The sequence below is a fragment of the Sander lucioperca genome, chromosome 5 (assembly GCF_008315115.2).
Source record: "Sander lucioperca isolate FBNREF2018 chromosome 5, SLUC_FBN_1.2, whole genome shotgun sequence".
NCBI classification, from domain to species: Eukaryota; Metazoa; Chordata; class Actinopteri; order Perciformes; family Percidae; genus Sander; species Sander lucioperca.
The window spans coordinates 40,902,096-40,924,114 of NC_050177.1; the positions used below are offsets into that span (position 1 = coordinate 40,902,096).

General features: G+C 43.1%; 1 long non-coding RNA gene across 1 annotated transcript; it reads left to right on the top strand.

The window, feature by feature from the left end:
- The first annotated feature begins 9,678 nt into the window (after window positions 1-9,678).
- LOC116041149 lies at window positions 9,679-15,914 on the top strand. Its single transcript, XR_004102853.1, has 3 exons — window positions 9,679-9,794; window positions 14,464-14,468; window positions 15,901-15,914. It is a non-coding gene; the product is annotated as an uncharacterized LOC116041149 (long non-coding RNA).
- The last annotated feature ends 6,105 nt before the right edge of the window (window positions 15,915-22,019 follow it).

Consider the following 22,019-nt stretch of genomic DNA (forward strand, 5'->3'; position numbering starts at 1 on the left):
TTATTTCACTAGTAAATAGCTGTTGAATGACAAAAACAACCACCAGATGGGAAAAGGGCATTCAACAACAACTTTGAATGCACCACGAGGCTGTAAATTACCAGTTTCTTGAACGCACCGTCTGTGTTTTTCCGACAACAGCAGCTGCAGATTGTTACATCCCGGTGTCGGAATCCTCTACAGTGAAATACAGACAAACTTTACACCGTTTAGCGTTAGCTGTCAGCATTGTAACTGTGTTTCATCCAGCTACTAGCTAGCGGTAGGCTAACGTTAGCTGCTGTCGAGTATAGTGTTAACTAGCATCACGTGCAGCAATGTTTCTGTTGCCTGTAACGTCTGTTTCAGAGCATCAGAGAGAAGTGCAGACATATCAGTGGCACCGGAATGAGGCATCGAAATCTGCGTTGCTATTCCTGCAGCAGCAGGATGTGTTACGAGGAAGTACGGCAAAATAGTAGCCTGTTAGGCACGATGCAAAGCCGAGTGAAGTGAAAATAAATTAATGGCGGCATGCGATTAATACGATTAAAAAAAATGTACGCATTATGCTTGGCCCTTAATCGCATCGCGATTAACACGTTAATGCTGACAGCCCTATAATTTTTCGATTAAATAAAAACCATGTCAGAAAATTATACATGTCTGGCCCTTGATAATGATTCTCATTTTCCGGTGTGGCCCTCCAGTGTGAAATTGAGTTTGACACCCCTGTCTTAGAGGGGTAAAGGGACATGCATGCCCCCTGGGAGAAGAGACGTGCAGGAAGTATGTTCACAGTAACATTACAACATCTGGATAAACTTATTTCTCTGTGTGAGTTTTTTTCGTAACTGAATTGCTTATCTTTCAACTATCATTAATTCAATTTTATTTATAGTATCAAATCATAACAAGAGTTATCTCAAGACACTTTACAGATAGAGTAGGTCTAGACCCCACACAAGCATTTAGTGCAACAGTGGCGAGGAAAAACGTCCTTTTAGGCAGAAACCTGTTACGTCTCAGAGAATTTGAGGACCCAAAAGCAGGGAGCAGGCGAGAGTGGTTTGAGCTGAAGGATTTATTACACAAAAAAACAAAGGACACACCAACAAAAGGAGTGTGAGGAGAGGGCAGGCAAAAACTAATCATAGAGCAGAAGAGCAGGAACAAAAAAACGCAGGAATCCAGAAACAGAAACTACTGACCAAAAACTCACGGACGACAAGACAGGACTGAGCACGGTTGGGAAACTGACACGCTGACACAGTACAGAAACAAGCACGAACACAAACAGACAGGGCAAAAACACAAATAAACACAAAACGATCTGACCAGAGACAAAAGGAACATAAAGGCTAAATAAACTAGGTAACGAGCAAACACGAGACAGGTGATACCAGGGGCCTGTTTCACAAAACCAAGATAATGGATTAAGCCGGGATTTCCCTGTTATCCTGGATGAATTTAGCCTTGACTCGGTTTCACGAAAGCGGAGGCACATAAATCACCATGGAGATTTATTCTGTGCAGCTAGCCTGGCTAACAGTCAAGATTTATTTAATCCTGAAGCCTTTTCTGATCACGCAGCAGTGGTTTTACCCTATTGTTATCAGCCTGCATTAAAACACAACAGGTGCATATTGCTGTTCATTTAAGTAGGCCTACTGTTATTATTTAAAGTTGTGACCATTATTTTTTTTAATAATTATTCATGTGACAGTCATTGTTACTGTTATATTGCTGTATGAAGACTGCTGTTCATATCGTTGTTAGAAGTTTGATGAATATATTATGGCAGTTGTTGAGATAATTAGAAAAGGCTGATACAATTTCAAATGTGTTTTAAATGAAGTCTGTTACTAAGGGCAATACATACAATGCTTTTCATTCAATTAATTTTGTTTTAATTCTTTAACAATAACGATCATGTTTGTTCCGCTTCCATGTGCATTGTATTTGGCATTCTTAGCACACAAATTGTGTTGTCCAGAAAACTGGGACTATAATTTGGGAGGATTTTACAATTTAAAGAACATATCCTAATTGTACAATCATCCCAAATTATAGTCTTAGTTCACTGGACCAGTAACTATCTAGTGTTGTAGACTACTGTACATTCATGTAACAACAGGGGGAGGACACCTCGTTGGTTTTTGACCTTATATTTTGCTGGGGGGGAAATAACTGTTAAATATACTCTGTTCCATTCATGTTTACAGTGTGCATGGAATTTATCACTTAATTATCTTTATAGTTTCTAGATTTTAGAGTCCAGTTTATTCAGTGTCTTTATTTTCTATGTCCTTATACAGTTGGGAGCAAGGCATATATGTAGGGAAGGAAACTTGTCCTCTATAAAAAATAAAAAATACGCGAGAAAACGCGTGGCAGATAATAGCAGACCGACTGAATGATAGTCTAAAAATATACATTTATGAACTACTGCTCTTAACTGAAACCATTCAATGAGTCACTTGTCATTTGCAAAAACGAACTGTTGTACACTTTGCATTAAAAGCGAGCAGTGGAAGTTAATATGACTTAGGTCATTTATATGTTAGCCCATGAGAGAGAGGGAGAAACAGAGTGAACGAGATATTTACGCATCACACTCTAGCGTTGTAGAAAATGGATCTTCATGGTAAATTTCCTGAGTAACATTATCTTCTGCCTACTTTTAAGGCAAAGAGTACAACTGTTAATTTGTGCAAATGATTAGTAGCCTAATCCTTGAATGGTATGATTATGACGGTTTCAATTCAGAGCAGTGGTCAGTTGTATATATTTAGGCTACTTACGCATTCAGTCGGTCCGTGATCGTCTGCTACGCTTTCTCTCGCTGTTTCATTACAGCGGCCGTGTTTCTTTTCTTTTTATACAAATAATGTGTTTCACGTCATCATACTTCCACAAGAAGCTGCTGCTCACTCTGTATAAAGTATGTACGATGCGTATTCTCCATTTTGGCATCAGTAAATCTGTGATCGACCTTGCGGTCTTTTGAGGAAAGCCGTGGACACGCATCTATCTGAATTACTTCAGCCTGGCTCAACCTAGTCGCTCCTCCTCAGCCTGACTTGGCCTTCGTGAAACGCACCAAGCCAGGATGCACAGATTAGACTAGGTCAGGCCTCGCTTTATCAGTTATCCTGGATTTATAAATTCTGCTTTTGTTAAACAGGCCCCAGGGCTGGGGAACAGGTGGAGCACATTAGACAATCACACAGGCAGGAAAACACAGGAAGCAAAACTAGACACGACAAGATAGAAAACAGACTATCAAAATAAAACAGGCAACAGAAATATACACAATCCACAGGATACACAACAGAACAGAAATATACACAATCCACAGAATCCACAACAGAACAGAAATATACACAACAAAATATACACAACCACAACAAAACCTCGAGTGGTGAGGAATTCTTCCTTTTAGGGAGAAACCTCAGACAGACCCAGGCTCTTTTTGGGCGGTTGTCTGACGATACCGGTAGGGGGTATGATGAACAGTGGCAATTATAGTCACAATAAAGATAATGGAACTATGACTAGAAATAGTAGTTGTTGTAGTAGTTCATGGTGTAGCAGGGCACTGCAGGGCATAGCAGGGTGTAGCAGGGCATAGCATGACATAGCAGGGTGTAGCCTGGCATAACAGTGCACTGCAGGGCGTAGCTGGACGTAGCAGGGCACTGCACGCATAGCAGGGCATAGCAGGGCATAGCAGAGCATAGCAGGGTATAGCAGGGCATAGCAGGGCATAGCAGGGCACCTAGCAGGACCCCAGCGAAAGTTGCAACCATGATTTAGGTGCCACCCTAATCCAGGGAAAACTGCGGGGCAAGAAAACATAAGGGCTCTGGGGAACAAGCTCCCCAGAGCTAAGTTAGTAACAAGCATTTGCACACAGATGAAAAGAGAGAGGAGAGAGGAGTTCAGTGTGTTAAAGGAAGTCCCCCGGCTGTCTAAAACTATAACAGCATAGTTAAGAGCTGCAGAGAAGCAGAGATAGGGAGTGGGTGTGCCATGTCTGCGGCTACACACCCTTCCCCACCGGTCTAGGCTAACGCTGCAACTCCTCACTCCCTAACTATAAGCTTTATCAAAGAGGAGAGTTTTAAGTTTACTCTTAAATGTGGTGACAGTGTCATTAAACATGTGTATTATTTATCGGTTGTCATCTTCCTAGAAGATAAACAGCCCTCAAAGCACGGATATGTATCTGGGAAAACACTTTCTTAGGGGTAGGGGTAAAACCTTATCCACTGCACACCCACACTCACACCTATTCATCATTTATAGGCAAAATATAAATGGTTTGTAACACACAAATGGTGTAATGCAAAACTACCTGTAGCTATCTGAATATGTTAATTTAAATAAAATATCAGTAATCAGTAGAAATTGTCGAGAATACCTAATTTTCTGTGCTATATTGTTTACCTTGCCAATTCACTAGATGTGAAAATACTCCGGCTTCACATGCTGTATTTCCCCCGTGGTCTCTCTCTGCTGTCCTGGCTACTCGTTTAGCAGCTGGCCGGTAAACAGTGGCTTGTTGGCCGCTCTCACTACTTCTTCAGAGGCCAAAATCGCCCTGATGGCCGTGGTTGTCTTTTCCAGTTTATCTTCAGCATCCTGGAGAAGGTCTCCAGAACACCTTTGTCCAAGTAAACATGCAGTAACGCATATACAGCCCAGCAAGTGCTGTCATCTGCAATAGTGTAAAGCATTGCAGCAAAATGGTTCAGTTTCTGTTGGCATCAAAGGCCAATTTAAGCAAAGGCACCACCAGTCGCTGTTTGCTCTCGGCAGCGCAGGATCTGGAGGCTCCCTGCTGCCAGCCATATCCTCCCCGCTGCAGCATCCCTTGGCTTCTTTTTGGCTGAATACAGCTGAATATACGAGTCAGTCAAAACACTGTAAAATGCACACTGTAAAAAAATGATGGAAACATAGCTAGTTTGCAGTACAAGGGAAGAGAACAGGGAAGTTTGTGAATGGCATTGTGCCCTCAGCTACCAAAGCTGAAGTAGCACTCTGTAGTTCTTCCGAACACTAGTGACATCACCAGTGAGTAGAGCAGATTTTTCAGCTGCGGCTGGCTGAGCCCCAGAAACAGAGAACATTGGAAAGAACTGCAGGCTTTTTTCACACCACATCCTTAACCCAGATAGAGATAAGGTTGAAAATTGCTGAACTGCCCCTTTAAGTTTTACCAGTTACAAATGCATCATAGGAAAAGTTATAACTGTTGACAAATACACTATCACTCAAAAATACCACATTACTTCTTGCAACTACATTATAGTGCATTCTATACCATTTATTAAGTGTTTATATACTGATAATAAATAATAAATAGGGAGAGGGTTAAAATAAAGGATTACCAAATTACGATCACGATACCATAAGCTGCTAATCGCTCATTAAATAGCTGCCAAGTAGTTTCTGAATGATTGTGAGTCAAATACATAATGTTGAGGTCCTTGTAAAGTCCTCAGTCAGCACAGTGAGATTCCAGGTCCTACAGTTCTCTGTGTACCACCCCACCACCAGTGGTCTGCAGGGGCCCCCGACGCCCAGCCTGCAGCCCTCCTGCCTGGGGCCCATAGTGGCAGATGGCCAGGACAGGCTGCACTGAGCAAGGCACTGTGGGTATGGAGAGAAGCCACGGGATTCTGAGCTGCCCGCACACACACACACACACACACACACACACACACACACACACACACACACACACACATACCTGTGTTCATGCAAGAGTTCAGCCGGTGACACCGATACTGTCAGATTGAAGTTGCAAAATAGCTGACACTAACTTTATTTTAAGTTGACTTGTATTGACTTTTATTCAGAGTGTGTCAGAAAAGGTCATAACCCCCTCAGACCTTTTTCGCAGCAGATTTTGGAAAATATGGGATACCTTTGGACTAAAGCTGACTGCAGCTAATATTTTCCACCAATCTTTAAAGGGGACCTATTATGCTTTTCTGTAGTTTCTGTCATATCTATAATTTTACAATGTCGGATAGGCCTGGCAAACTTGATTCCTTTTAAGGATTCGGGTTATTCTGAGTCCCTCACTAAACTGATCCGGGTTGTGCGAGTCACTTGAGTCAGTATTGATCTATAGGCGAGCCGAGGCGAGCTTGCAATGTTTCGGACTGTCTGCTCGACCTAATTGCATTTTAACATACTACATTTATACACTAAAACCTATAGGCCTAGCTAGGATACATGCAGAACATTGTATGTTATTTCAGAAGTGAAAGAATGGCTTTTGTTGTTGATTTGCTTTACCCTGAGCTCGAGTGACGTTCACTCGCTCGTCTGCTACAGAATGAACCACTCATGACAACGTAGCTGGCTGATTCGCGCAAAGCTTGGGGGTCGTCGAAGACTCGTGGATCGTCGAGGGCTCGTGAGTTCTCGGGTGGTCGTGTTTGTGTCCCCCAAATAATGTAAGTCAAATAGTCACTCTGCTTTTAGCTCTGTTTCAATCTCCTAAGGCTACGTGCTTTGTACAGCTGAGGGGAACTGCAGAGTGGAGTGAAAATGTATGCACAATAATTTGTTTGATATCCTACGAAATTACGCTTTGCCTGCTGGTCACCTGACAGACCAGTGTACTGGTCACATGACAGTTAAGTTTAGCGTGCAGAGAAAAGGTTATTGTCAGCCGGGTACAGAGCACTCCAGTCAATTCATGAGGACTATGGTTAACTGCTCCTCAGATGTCTGCAGGGTAAATTCAGACAGCTGAGTTTTCTGTTGCACGACTAAAACAACTTTTGAACATACACGTTCCACCAAAACAAGTTCCTTCCCAAGGCTATTTTGCAGAGGCACCGTTGCTCCGTCCGGCACTTAGACCACAAGACGATTGTGATTGGTTTAAAGAAATGCCAATAAACCAGAGCACATTTTTCTCCCATCCCGGAATGCTGTGTGGACTAGCCAGACACTCTTCCGCAGCGCCGTGGAGAAGGTCTGGCAATGCGAGACTATGGATTTAATGACCCGCCCATCCACCCCGACCTCCTTCCTACGAGGTCCACAGCGTTGTTATACAGCAGCAGTCATTGTGGTGCTTACACTCAAAAAACGAGGAATACACACAAATTAGAGTGCATTTCTTTTCATAGCTGTATGTAGGAATGGTTCATGAGAACAGCCTGGCATGATACATCCTCAAAACAAACAGCCACCTGCAGTGGGGGGTGGGAGATTATCCTCCTTCTCACAAAGTTGAGGCTAACACATACACTCAGGCGCAGATACAGCCACACGCAGTCTGAGCGCTGACAGACACAGGGAGGCTGGGGTGTCGACGCACACTGAGTGCCACCTGTGCCCGGGCACGGAGCAATCGAAGGGCAAAGTCCTGTGTCTCTACAGGGAGGGCAGACTGGCACTGGTGCGCAGGTAGGCATTAAGGGAGCCAAGGCCACCCTGTCCTACTGCATCAGCTGGCATCTCACAGATTAACACTTGGATGGGCAGATAGGCTTGTTAACACATGCTCCCATCCACCCCCGCCTACCACACACACACACACACACACACACACACACACATAGAGCTAAATCCTCCACCACAGAGAGCAGATTTCAGGCTCATCGTCTCCATTCTGTCAGCGTGGAGATGGGAAGTGATGGCGGGTGTACCGGAGCGATCCCAGCCAGGATTAGCAACACTATCATGGGTGGGAATCCGAGGAGAATGGGAATCTGAGCAGTGCTGGGGGGGTGAGTATATGCTGTGTGGACAAGCCAGACCTTCCTCCGCAGCGCTGTGGAGCAAGGTCTGGCAAAGCGAGCCTACCTTTTGTTGGCTAAATGGTACAGCAAAAATCGCTAAAAAGACAGCAACTTTGTGGTACTGTGTACCAAGCTGTCACGGTGGTTGTTGTCGAGATAGTAAACAGCTGTGCCCCGCCCGCCTGCTCCTTCAATAACGTTAGCAGTTAGCGTGTGTTAGCATGGCAGCATTAGCCAGCACCAGTCGGGATCACTTCACCATCTGTGTCTCAATTTATTTGCGAGTAACTCACTCAAGTGCTCTATAATAATTTAATGCTATTACCTGAATGTTGAAATGACTGAAAATGCCCGTCCCTTGTAGCCATGATAAATACGTGAAGCTCAATTCTTACCTGATCAGAAGGAAATTAGCCAACTCTGCTAAGTCCTTTCCAGCTCGGGTGCTGCACCTAAACCTTACAGTGGCGGGGAAAACCCTGCCCTACCATACTGTTTATGTCTACCTGCCTCAGCCAACTGACAGAGAGCTTTTTACTGACTCAACATGAAAACACAAAGTATTTCTTTATCTGTGCAACAGCATCTGAGATGAAAAGATGATAAATGGCTCCTTGTATGCGTCTGCAGGGTCATAATCTTCCCACTGACCAACACACAGCCTTCAGCGCTGCCTCGGCACAGTATATCATGCTGACATCAGACGAGTGCCTTGTCTCTCCATCTCTTTGCCCCTGTATGTTTGTGCTAACGCTTTTCCAGTTGTGACAAGGGATAATGATTTGTGAGCCACAGATCTGGGATCCCATCAGTTAAAACTACTCACAGTGACAGCTCTTCTACAACAGCAACACGCAGGAAAGAGCTGCTATTCTCCTCTCTCTCTCTCTCTCTCACTCTCTCCCACCTCTTCTTACAATCTGATAGCCCCCCTTTTTTCTCTTCACTTCCCTCCGTACCTTTTCTCTTCTGTCACCTGTACCCCTCCTCTTTTCACCCATTCCCCATCTCTCTCCTTGTTCCTGTCTCCCTGCATTTCCCCAGCACTGGAGTTTAATACAAGCAAGAGACAACTACAAGTTCATTATCAGAACACTAGCCAACCCTCTGCGTAGCTGTGTTTTGTCTAACCCACCATGTCAACCCCCTCCTCCCCAGCCCCCTAAAATGCTGCTGCCAGCTGATCCACCACTTTATAGATAGACCTTTAGGGATGGACTCTAGTCTGGCTATCACCAGACCAAGCTCAATCTTTTAAGATTGAACATTAGTCTGGGGAGTCTGCTCTGTATTTTCTACTGCACAAGAGGTGTGATCAACGGGAATAGTTCAAATGACTCTGTACGCAATTGGATAGTCCTTCAACCAATCAGACCAACGATCCGGGTGACGTAGAAGCGACAGCGGCATTAACGGGTTGCTGCGCTTCGGTGGCCGCCATGTTGAATGTAAACAAAAAGCTGCTTGGTCGCTTCCCCATCGTCATCGTGTTAAACCCGCCAATAGCGTGCCAGGTGGATAAGCCAGTTTGTGATTGGTTCCTGCAGATTTTTAACGGAAGCAGAATAGATAAATGTACAGGTTTCCAGCCTGAATTGCAGGGCAAAATCAAATCGCCGGCAGATCGGGCTGGGTTTAGACTCTACAAATGATAACTATCCTTTCCAGGGGTTCAAGTGGGCAGGAACTATCCTGAACTGGGTTCAGACACCTTTTGATTATTGAGTAAATTAATCTTATCTGCAGTTTCAGAAATCCGTGTTTCTCCTATGGCCAACTGGAACCCCCGCCATTTTTTTAATGTCAAAAACAGCAAATATTCAGTGTTTGTTTCCCCTATGTTCATTCTACATCGCTGTGAGTCGCAAGGGCGTAACTTTGGGTTGAACATTTGGGGGGTGAGGGGTGGATACTTCATTTTCTGTTAAAATTTGTGCCTTTTCTGCATCAATTAATGGTGCAAATGTCTTTATTTATGTAAAGGAATTCATAATAGGTTTTTGGGGTGGGTAGCACTGGCCATTTTTGATTATTGGGGGGGTGAATTACGTCTATGAGTCGATGAACAAGTGTCTGTGATTAGTTCACATGTCTGTAAAAACCACAGGACAGTCAAGTGTCTGTTATCTAAACAGCTAAAGTCAGTTGAAGTGAAATTAATCATGTTGCCGGTAGCCTATGGTTGCAAACAGGTTCGGTAGTAAACGAGAAACTAACATGCTGACGGATTCAGTGTGTATTTGTTTTTTAGCTGTGCTGGACCAGAGAATATTTTGTAATGGATCAGTGATGCTGTTTTGCCCTCATTGTTCTCTGTGGAGTAAGCTGGAAGTGATGTATTGTAGCATTTCATGTGGAGTGAGTACTGGGCCGGAATACGTTTAAAAAAAATAGCCTTTAAACGCTACATTTTGTGCCAGCAACCGGTCATACAGTAACGTAGGAGACAATTTGGCCTTGTGAGCTCTAATTAATTTGGCATGCAGTTAAAACACCTGTCATGATTTTGTTTTAATGAAAACTCAACTCCTGGCATTCACCACTGTTTTGGAAGAAGGAAATAACGGGAGTAAGAGACAAACCAGCCTAAAAGTGACACATTATCTTTTTAGATTAGAGAAGAAGTTCCTCCAAACGCCATGTTTGGCAGGCAGACGCTGCTTCTCGTTCAGAATCTGACGTGTGGTATAAGGCACAACAGGAAATGCACTCATGCATGCACACACAATGGATCGATTTCACTGATCGATCCGTTGTACTGCTGAGCTACAGATTCTCAAAGGCCTCATAGGAGGGGGGGCATGTAGGACACATGCAGGGGTTCTTTGTGCTTCTGTTTACTCAAAATTGCCATCATAGGGATACAGTGACAGCTGCCTTTAAGATGTTGCGTTATATTGTGCACAGTCAGGGTGGTGCTGGTGGAAAGCCCATAATATAAATGGTTAATTTAAGATTTAGGAGATTTTATTGCCATTTCCACAGATACAGGGCAGTGCAGGTACATAGAAATTGTTTGTTCGAATTTTAAGCTCTTCTGGGCTGAGCTTGAATGAAACATTCTCACTCCCAGCAGGTCAAAAAGCGACGCTTGGTCAGGTGCCTTTGGCATTTGTTACTGACGCAAAAAGTCTCCTTTAGCGTCATATGTAGACGTGCTTGATCGGGACTTTGGCGTCACTTTTTGACACTCTGGGTCGGGACATATGTTTAACTGACATGCTGCACAACAACGGGACAGTTAGGTTTAGGGAAAGATGGTGGGTGGGGTTACAAAATGTACGTTTCAGTGACACGCGGGACAAGAACGGGACATGAACCCCGGTCTCCTGGGTGAAAGTCCTGTGTTGTTTGACCTGTCCACCACGGCAAGCTGCCTCCTTACGCAGATATAACTCTCTACAATTGTCTCTCTTAAAGGGATATTTCACCGTTGGAAAGATGACTATATCTTTAAATTGGGTCACTTATGTAGTAGAAATCTGATTTTTTTTTTTTAAATTGGTGGCTTCTAGGCCGAGAAAAGCCAGAAAATGTGTTTTTGACTCATGTGGATGAAAGACACCAAATCCCATGCACTTGTTCTGCTGCTTTAGCGTCTACTCCCAAGCCAAGCCTACCGTTTACAGACAGACAGTGAGGCAGCATTCAACTCAAGTGTGTTTTATTGTCATTTCAACCATATCGAAACAGGCTACATTTAGTGCACACACATTATATGCTCCGTAAAGTTCAGCTAACACATAGCTACTAGCATTAGCGCTTGGTGGGCTGTACACATCGAATATAAACTTAGATATTTGCGTGGAATGTAGAATGGTCGGCATTTAACTGTCACAAACTCCACCAGCAGTTAGCAGTTAGTTGGATACAACTACGCAGCCTACACACTAACAACGCAGCCGTTCCGCAGTCAGTGAAAATACACATTTAACACATACATTGACTTTAATGGAAACCTATTGACTCCGCCGCCGTTCCGGAGCAGATCCGCAGCTGTTCGGCAGTTGGTGGAAATTGGGGGTAAAGGTTGATTTTTGCGTCGGTATCTGACGCTGAGAGCCACTGACCAAGCGTCAGAATTTTGTGAGTTGGGAGTGAGAACGGGTTGGCTTGAATGTTCTAAGCAAATTTCATAGTAATCTGGGTATAAAATTACAAGAGTACAAGTAACAACTTGTACTCTTGTGAAGTAAACCGATATGAGAGTGTATGAAATGAAGGAGTTGAAAGGTGAGAAGGGAAAAAAGGGGCAGAAGTCCAACAGTGAAGATGTGGACAAGACAAACCAAACCGTACAGCAGCTGGAAATGGAAGTATGAAAGTACTGTATGAAAAGGAACAGATTGTTGAAACACCAAACTTTAGAAAGATGAGACACTAACAGACATTTAAAGGACATGTTTTGAGCCGCTTGACCTCAACAGGAAGCCACTGAGCACAAACTGACAATTAGTAGATGAGTTAAATGATTCATTACATTGGTCTCCAGAAAAAAAGAGGGAAAAAACAGAACTTGAATATTCACACCAAGGATAAGAAGCGGAAGATGAAAAGGAGTTAATGACTTACACCGACCAAAAAAACCCGACAGAACAGGAGGTGGAGGGCAGAGAGAATAGATTAGGATGATGGAAGACAAAAGAAATGTGAGAAAAGAGAAAAAGCAGAGAGACAAAACAAGGTTACAAGGGGGTAAGGACAGCTCATATTCACCCGTTTCAAACAAAGAAAAGATGGTAATGCAGCTTAATGCATATAAAGTTCCTCACATCCTACATATGTAACCATATCACTTAAATGTTATATATACAGTAACAACTTTTTTATACAACAATGAAACTGTGATAATAAGGCACTGCTTAAAGGGTAACTACTGTTTTTTTCAACCTGGATTTTCTTATGTTTTTGTGTCTAAGTGACTGATGGGAACAACAATCTTTGACATTGGTCCAGTATTAAGCGAGATCGCTGCAGTCGCCAGCGGCGAAACAAGCTACAATGTAAGATAATTGTGCAGCTTGTATTTACGTTGACTAAAGTGCTGTTTTTGCCACTGACAGGCTCAGATTAATATGCTAAGTTTCTGACAACATTATAGAAAGGATTTCTAAGGAGGTCGACCTTTCTGTTAAAGATAAGATCCTTTTTTTTAAACCTAAAAACATCCGTGAAATTGCCACCAGACTCCATGTAAATAAACAACAATTTTAGCATCGTAAAATACACTTCTTTCAAAGTCGACATGAACAAAATAAAACTACAAAAAGCCGTTTTGGGTCGTCTATCCACTTTTGTAAACATCACAACTCTAGTTTTGGTTGAAATAAACACATAGTTTACTGATTTACATGTGAAAATATGTTGGCTCTATACACGCTAAAAGTATTGTTATTTTAAATGGAGTCTGGTGGGTTTAGCACTAGCGACTTCAGAGCTGTTTCAGGTTAAACAGAAAGGTCTCAAAGAGGTTTTAAAGGTCTATCTCTGTAGGGATCCTTTCCATAATGTTGTCAGACACTTGGAATATTAATCTGAGTCTGTCAGTGGCAAAACAAACACTTTTAGTGGACCAAATTGACGATGCACATTTGCCCCATAGGGTTACATTACAGCCCGGTCTGTGGCTGCCGGTAACAGCGTTTATGCTTAATACTGGACCAATTTCAAAGATTGTTGTTCCTATCAGTCACTTAGACACAAAAACATAGGAAAATAGGGTTCAGGTTGAAAAAAAAAACGGTAGTTACCCTTTAATGAAGACCAGCCCGGACATACCGGTTTTCACAACATCGTGGTGAAGTTTGATAGTGACATGTCTTAGTTTGAGCTCGGACCACATGTGGTGAAAAAGGTCTTCACTCTCAAACACATGCGAACAGTGTACAAATACTTCCTGTACTTAAGTTGAATTTTCACGTATCTGTACTTTACTTAGTTAGTTCATATTTCCGGGAACTTTTACTTTTACTTCACTACATTTCCTAAATAAAATGTACACTTTTACTCCACTACGTTTCCTTTAAGCATTAGTCACTCGTTGCTACAAAATGAAATCAGAAGAAATTTGTTACACTGGAAAAAAGCAGATTTGGCGAATCATTGCCCCTAGATTGCAAGTTAATGCACGCTCCATTCCAGTTAGTAACGTAATGCCTATTTGTTGGCAAGCGGCAAAAGAAAAAAACATAGGCCAGAACTAAAGAAGAGAAGGAGGAAGCATAATAACTGATAGCGTCATGGAAACACCTGCTGCCGGCTCTGTCACCAAGGTAACAGACGATGACCGTTCGCCACTGTCGTCGGGGTGGTGATGAAGATAACGTTGCACACCTTTAGCCATAAAGTTCATAATCAAAGTTTGTTTTACTCTTACTTCGAATAATTTAGTACATTCAATATCAGAAAATTACTTTTTATACTTAAGTTCAGTCAATATCAGATACTTTAAGACTTACTCAAGTAATATTCTAAAAGGTGTCTTTAACTTCTACCAAAGTCATTTTCTGGTAAGATACTTGTACTTTTACTCAATTATTGCTTTCAAGTACTTTTTACAAGACTGCATGCAAAGCAAACACCTGGTATCATATGCTTTTATACTCTATGTTGCGCGACACAGACACAGCAATCTTCCTAATTGTAAAACAAATGGGATGAGAAGTTAATGTAAACCCACCTGTCATTGGATAGTAAAGGGGAAGAGAAGGTGGTGTGGGGGGGGCGCAGTAAAAAGAGATGCCTAACGGCTGCACAGATGTCTAGCAGTGGTGATGTATGAGCGATCTGGGAAAGTGGTGGTGTGAGCTGCCAGACAGCAGGTAAGTGATTAGGGACGTGTGGCGTAACCCTACGCCATATTTAGCCGCGGCGGGGCACAACGTCCCCTGCCATCTCCCCGAGGCCCAGCGCCAGATGTGGAAAGCTGCTGCGGCACGCCTGGCAGAGCAGGCTGGCAGCAGGGTGGCGCAGCAGGCCTGGGTACAGTGAGGATAACACCAACCACCCGCCAGCTGACTTTCATTCACTCAAAGGCAGGAATACAGTACGATTCAACTTTATTTCAGACACACAGGTCCATATCATTATAAAAATGTGTAAAAATATGTAAAACCCACACACACCCAAACACATGAATTTCATAAGATCAAAGTGATTAAAACGCATACAGAAATTTGTTCCAATGTTTCCAAAAGCAAGAAGTGTACCTTGTGTCACTCTGTGTGGGCTCAGTTAAAGCCATTATAATTACGTTTTGAATAAGTTAAGCGACACATACATTTGTACATAACATTTCTCAACACAGCATGAAAGGTGGGAACATTACTAGTCACAAACATAAGACTCGCACGTCCATCTTGGCAGTTTGAGAAAGATTCTGAATGCATCATTAAATGCCACCTGAAGCTTTCTCATTGTTGCCTTACTATAGCTGCACCACAAGTTGGCTGTATAGAGTGAAGTAAAGTAGGCTCTAAAAAGGCCAGTTTTAACATCATCTGTGCAGTCATCAATCCATTTAAAAAAGTTGTGGTGTGGTCCATATTTTACTGAGGCGTGACTAATTACACTGACTATGTTTACATGCACAGAATATTCTCTTCTTTGCCCTTATTCCGAAAAAGACAGTATTCCGACCTAGCTGTTTACAGGGTTAAAGAAAATGAATATTCCATTAATATTCCTGTTTACATGCAGCCGTGCAAAATAGGATTTTTTTCAAAGTGTTCCAGCAGTGGCAGACTAGTTGTCCTTCATTCCTCCAACCACCTTCTTGAAAAGGTCGCCATTGCGATGTTTGTGCATATCCAAAAACCTGTTGATATCCAAGACTTTCATAATGTTTGAAAGTAACGTTAGGTGCGTTTTTCCTTCTGACCAGAGATGTGGGCTTTTCTTTTAGGCATGCATCTCTACCCCAGGCTTGCAAACTGTTGGCTAGTTGGCTTATGTACAACAACCATAGAAACGAACAGGCAAGAGGCCGTAAACTGCAGTAAAAACCCAGATTGAGACACATATCCCGAAAAGCGCTGTATACGTGTCCAAAGAATGCTTCTAAAACCTGAATAACACCGGAATATCCTACGTCTTAATCGGAAAATGCTATATTTGGAAAAAGGCCTTATTCTGAATATCCAATCAGAATATGCTGTTTATATGACCTGAATCTAATTCGGAATATTGTCGTATTCTGAATTATAGTGGAATAGTGCATAAACATACTCAGTGATAAATACTATTCTGATTATCTGTGGGAAGCTGATTCTTGAAGTTGGTTTTCCTCAGGATGCTAATGTCTGTCAGTCTGTCTTAGCTCTGAGCTAGAATCAATTTTAGCAAAAACTTTGTGCTAATCCTAATGCTTTATTAATCCATCCATGAAGGCACGTGATGAGAGGAGAAAACTTGTGAAGAACTTGACTCTCAGCTGTCACACAGACACACACTTGGCTTATCTGTGAGTATGTTACAAACTAGCTACAGCTAACGTCTTTACAGTTAGAATAGTGGCAGTTTGTGGTGAACACACAGTCCAGTGGTCAGATCTGCACAAATAAAATGAGGTGAAAATAAGCTTCAATATATCTGGTGATGACCCCCATCATTTCCATTTGTACAGAGGAAATATCATATTGCCATGATATTTGCTGAGCACATGTATGCTTTTTGCAGGATGATTAAATTCATTCCAATGAGACTTTGCCAAGCGTCCTATCTACTGAATAGTGATTTGGGGAATTGCTTATCCTACTGACAGACTTATTCTAAGTTTCCTGCATACAATTGTTACCTAAATTCGCTTAGATGCACATATAATTTCCATTTAATGTCACAAAATGGTCGACAGTTCCCCTCCTTGTGCCTGGCCGCTTTCCAGCACTATGGTGTAGAGCAAGACATCTTGCTAACTGCTGGCTAGATTGCCTTTAACAGTTGGTATTGATATTTGTAATCCCCAATGAATAAATCCCGATATTGGCCTTTATTTCAGCACCACGGATAGGCCAAAATGTCCACTTTCTGACTTTTCCAACATGTCGGACACTCCATGGATCAGCCTCAAGCCAAAAGGTGAACTTTAAAAGTATACAAAGTGTCATGAAATTTTCCTAGCACATTCATCCTTTACATTAGATCAAATCGGTTGATATGTATTAGCTTGACTCTTAAAGTGTCACTTGATGGTAATTAAATATATGTTCTTAGGCACATTTGTATGCAGACTTGATTTTCTGTCAAGCACCTAGCATTTATTGTCTGGATGAGCATAACCTTTGCCATCATTTTCCCACGCACAGGGTAGAGTGCGTACTTGGTTATAGTTTTATGGAAAGATCATGGTTTTGGGGGTTGAAATAAATATGTTTGTTACTTAACTTATGTAGGTTAAGTAAGTTAAAATAAGTCAACGTTGACTTTTGATTTCACACAGGATATGGAAAGTGGTCCCCTGGGTGAAAGTCCTGTTTGTGTAACCCATCCCTCTTTTTTACTACGTAATCTTAGAGCGCTGCAGTCGAGCAGTTGAAAGCCTGGTGCGTCTCATACAGACGCTAAAGGGTGCTTGTGTGTTGGTGTCAGACGCTGAGGGTCTCTGAACAAGCTGCCATATTTGACGACTTTGGGAGTGAGAACGGGCCGGATGAAGTGCAATAAATCATGACTTTGAGTCTTGTTAGTGCTGTGTTTAGTTGTAGTGGTCTTAACCTTGTTCCAAATGTTTTCAGCAAGGAAACAATACAAAAGAGTATCAATGACCAAGTAAATCAGCTATATCAGATATCAGTTGCTTTAATTGCAAAAACAACATCATCAGATTTCATAAATCCCCATCACCTGTACACTAATACCCTAACACACACAAACACACACCCTTAACTCACTGATCTCCCTGCAGATGTTGCGCTAACAAGTGTCCCCCAATTAGTCATTCTCTCTCCCTCTGCCTGCTCCCCCTTTTTTGTTCTTCCTCACTCTAGGACACTCTGCCGGAGGCTGACCAAGATAAAGTTTTGACTGGCAGGACCATTTGTTTTAATCAGGTGTTTGCAGACGCTTCCATGACCTCCATTAGTTGAAGTTTTAATTGAAATTAACCCCCACTACTACCCCAATTAACCCACGTCCCCCCTGACTGGCGCCCGCCCTCGTCCCGAGCATCTGCTTCGGCCGGGAGAGAATGGGAGTTGGAGCGGGGGGGAACCGGAGGGGAGGCTGGGTGTGCACGGCCGCCGAGGATGCGGTGTTGTCACCCGAGGAGAGGCAGCATCACGTTGAGTGCACACCAACTGCGCCTGGCTCGCCATGAAACCCCGGGGGGCCCTATGTCTCTCTGTCTACAACATTCCGGCAGCGAGGCTACACATGGCTTAGTCTTGGCCAGCAGGAGGTGGGGGGAGGGGAGTAGGTAGAGAGATGAGCCCGAGCATGGGAGAGGAGGATGAAGATATCCCACAGGGGGGAGTCACAGAGAGGAAAGAGGGGAAAGTTGGGAAGATGAGAGAGTGGAAAAGTAGTACAGGATGGGGGAGGGGGGAGGGGAGGGCGAGGGAGGGAGGTGGTAATTACTGTACAGCGTGCTTTCTATCTTAAGCCCTCCTGCTGGAGATAAGAGTGTGTGGATAGAGTGTTAAGTGTGTGTGTGTGTGTGTGTGTGTGTGTGTGTGTGTAGCCCCTAGCACCTGTTTCCTTGCCTGTGGAAGGTCTAGCGTAAGGAAGCTGTCAAAGTGGCCCCTCCAGCTCCGAGCTGAGACTATTGAGTGTGTACACGTGCTGGAGTATCTTTGTTTAGCCTTTCTCCATGCCTGAGGGGTATTTGTACAATTAGTGCTTTAAAGTGACTGAATCACAATCAGTGTGACAGTAAAACTACTGCACTGTATGGAGCGTTACTGGGGCAGCAGCTGTATTGCGAGTGTCAAACACACACACACACACACACACACACACACATCAGAGTGGAATTTTGCTCTCTCTCAAGAGGCCGGCAGTTGTATTCAGTTTGATTCAGTTCACAGTAGTTACACCAGAGTTTGACTGACATTCAGAGGCTGGGCCAGGAATGACTGCACGTGTTTCGCCTCTGACGTGACAAGCAAACATGGAGCTGGCTAAGCCGTAATGGTGGCTGCTAGCACTGCTAGAATAATAAAAAAATAAAATACATAAATAAAATAAAATGAATATAAAATAAATAGGGGAATGAATGAAACAGAAATCAATGTAAAGGAATGAATACATTGGGAAATAATCAACTATGAATATAAATGAATGCAAAAATACCCACATTCTATTTATTTATTTTAAAATTAGCATGCACATTTCTTTCTACATTTTATTCTTTATTATTTCATTTATTTATTTATTGAGTGACTTATTTATTATAATGGCAGCGTTAGTCCTCCATATGCTGTAGGTGAGTGGCTGAATCAGTTCTTATAACCATGTGCATTGCATTGTCTTTTATTTAACCCTTTTTTGCAACATGGCCGAAACATTATACAATAGCAAATACAAAACTGAGGGCTGCACTGTGTGGTAATAATGATACTGAAACACTTGGTTTTATATTGTCTTGCACATTTTACAGCAGGTTTTACAACAGCGTATTGTCAACAAACAGACAGTACTTGAGCCTACAAATCATAATAAGAAAAAGCAGAACAAATATGGAAAGCACAGAGCCTGGTTGTTTCCTGCAAGATTAGTGTTAGACCTGTTCTGACTACACACATTGACTACACACGGCACAAACAAGAAATTAAACGATAGTTTTCAGACCAAAAGACAAGTGTAATCCTGAACATACAGTATAACTATCACTCATACTGACTGACATACTGAAAATACACAGCAAACAGGTAAATGCTACCATCATAACATTAGAAACAGCAGTGATAAGTTAAGTAACTTAGGACATTAACTGGTTTTACATATTTAGAACTCAGACTGCAGAAGCGCCATACTCGCTTCAGATAAACTGCACAGAATGAGGACTGAGGATAACTTACATTGAAGTACATTAGGAAGGAGTGTTATTGTGATTTTGAAGGCCCATGATAAAATTCTTAGGGGCCTTTCACACCCGCCTCATTTAGTCGCAGTAGAGTTTGTTTGCCCCGCTGGTGCGGTTGGTTTGGGCAGGTGTGAATGCGGTACTAGTCCAGAACACAGGACCTTCTTCCTGCATTCACTTTCTTCCTCCTTCCCCCAGACACATCTGACCAATAAGTGGAGTGAACGTTCTTGCGTGGTTTGTAAGGAAGCATTTTGGTACGTTTGGATTTTCCCAGGAGTGAAACCAAACTGAGGGCAAATCGCTCCAAGTTTACAAACTCATCAACTGATTTGCACCAAAGCAAACGAACTATAGGTGTGAAAATGCCCTAAGACCGTAAGGCGACATGACTTAAGGTCCATCCCTCATCATGGACTTGCTGACTGAAACATCCATGCAAACAATAGAACACACAGCTCCTGCTGATGTACACCATGGGGATGTTGTTGGGGATGATGACAGCTGTGGTGATTAAAAAGACCACCAGTGCCCTACCCTTCACCTGAGACAGGAAGAATCAAGGGGAGAGGGCGGGGGCTGAGGATGGGGAAAAGGTGAAGGTGGAGATGGTGGTCAGGGGAGGGGGGTTGGATGGGGTTAAGGAAAGGGTTTTGTGTGGGGATGGTGCCCTGTGAGGGACAAAGAGGCGAAGGACTTGGCTCCTGTCTACTGTCACCATCCAGAGCCATCCCTCATGTAGGACCCCACAACGCTGGCTTGTCCATCCACCCCCCCACACACACACACACACACACACACACACACACACACACACACACACACACACATACACACACACAGCCACGAGCAGCGCCACTGTAGGTGTCTGGTCTCCAGCCAGACTCCGTGTATGAGATGTTCTGATGGTGTGTGTGTGTGTGTGTGTGTGTGTGTGTGTGTGTCGGGCTGGGGGATGTGGAGTCTCAGTCCCAGGGCGGAGTATACCCTTGAGCAGGTGGTGGTACACTTTGGTTCTCTCCTTGGCATAGCTAATTATCAGTTTTTCCATTAGCATCATACATGAGTGTGTTTGTTATACTGTATTTCAATATCAAAATACAAAACAATATAGTCGTAGGTCGTTATGACCAAACACTCAAAATTAACTGTATTTTGAGTAACTGGCCTTATTTGGCAACAAAATGGTTGTTATGATTGATAAAGTGATCAACCTAATATTATATTATTATACATAGGCCGTTGCATTGTTACACCCGCTCAACATTTGCCACAATGCAATGCAAAGTCATCTGGCAAGACGCTGCGTTGGCCAACAAAATGTACAATCACCCATTCCTGGTAGATTATTAGTATTACTGTTTTGATGCAGTGATAGATTTCAATCAATCACATGAAATCTTACAAGGTACAATTCCAGTGAAATGTTATCCCATCAGCTCCTTAAACCTGTGTATGATTCATCATGAAGCAGAATGTGGCCGTCAGATCGGCATACAGAAAAAGAGTCACCCAGTTGAATGGCACTCAGCATTCCAGGAAGTGTCGGGGGAAAGGACACCATGGCTCCCGGAATACCGCTGGAAACCAATGCAGGCAGGAAAACCCAGCTTTCCGTCCAACGCCAGCACACTGGCTGGCAGGACGTCCAGAAGAAAAGTCGCAGTGGGTGCTCAATTCCTCTACGCTTGTCTTGATAATGGAGATCTATCTCCACCTTTTTGTCTGTGTTTCCTCTGACGCTTACATTTGGAAACTTTGACCGGCTATCAGAGTCAGCAGGAGACTGGTCAGTTGATTCCCCTTCTCGATGAGCGACTCGCAGTCATGAGATGGTGGCAGAGATGGTCATCTTCATCTTTTCTGCAGTGTTGTTTACATTTGAAAACTTGACCAGCCAGCCAGCCAGCTGGCTAGCTAGCCCACGCTAGCAGCGTAGGCAGGGGTTTAGCAGAGTCTGGCATGTTGATTTCCTGATCGTGATGAGAGACTCATAGCCACGTCAACACCGTCCAACGTAACCCAACCACATAAAGCAGAACTAATATTTGTTAAATAGACAATTCAGCATACATTTTGCAGAGCTGATGGAGAGGCGACTGGAGAGGTCCGGGCTTCTAGAAGCCAGAGCAGTAAAATCCTGAATCATATTCCTCAAGAATTTCTCTCTCACTGGTACCTGAAGCACAATGTCCCCACCAGTGTTAGAATGTTGCAATTGCATGGCCTCAGACCACTAGGGAACA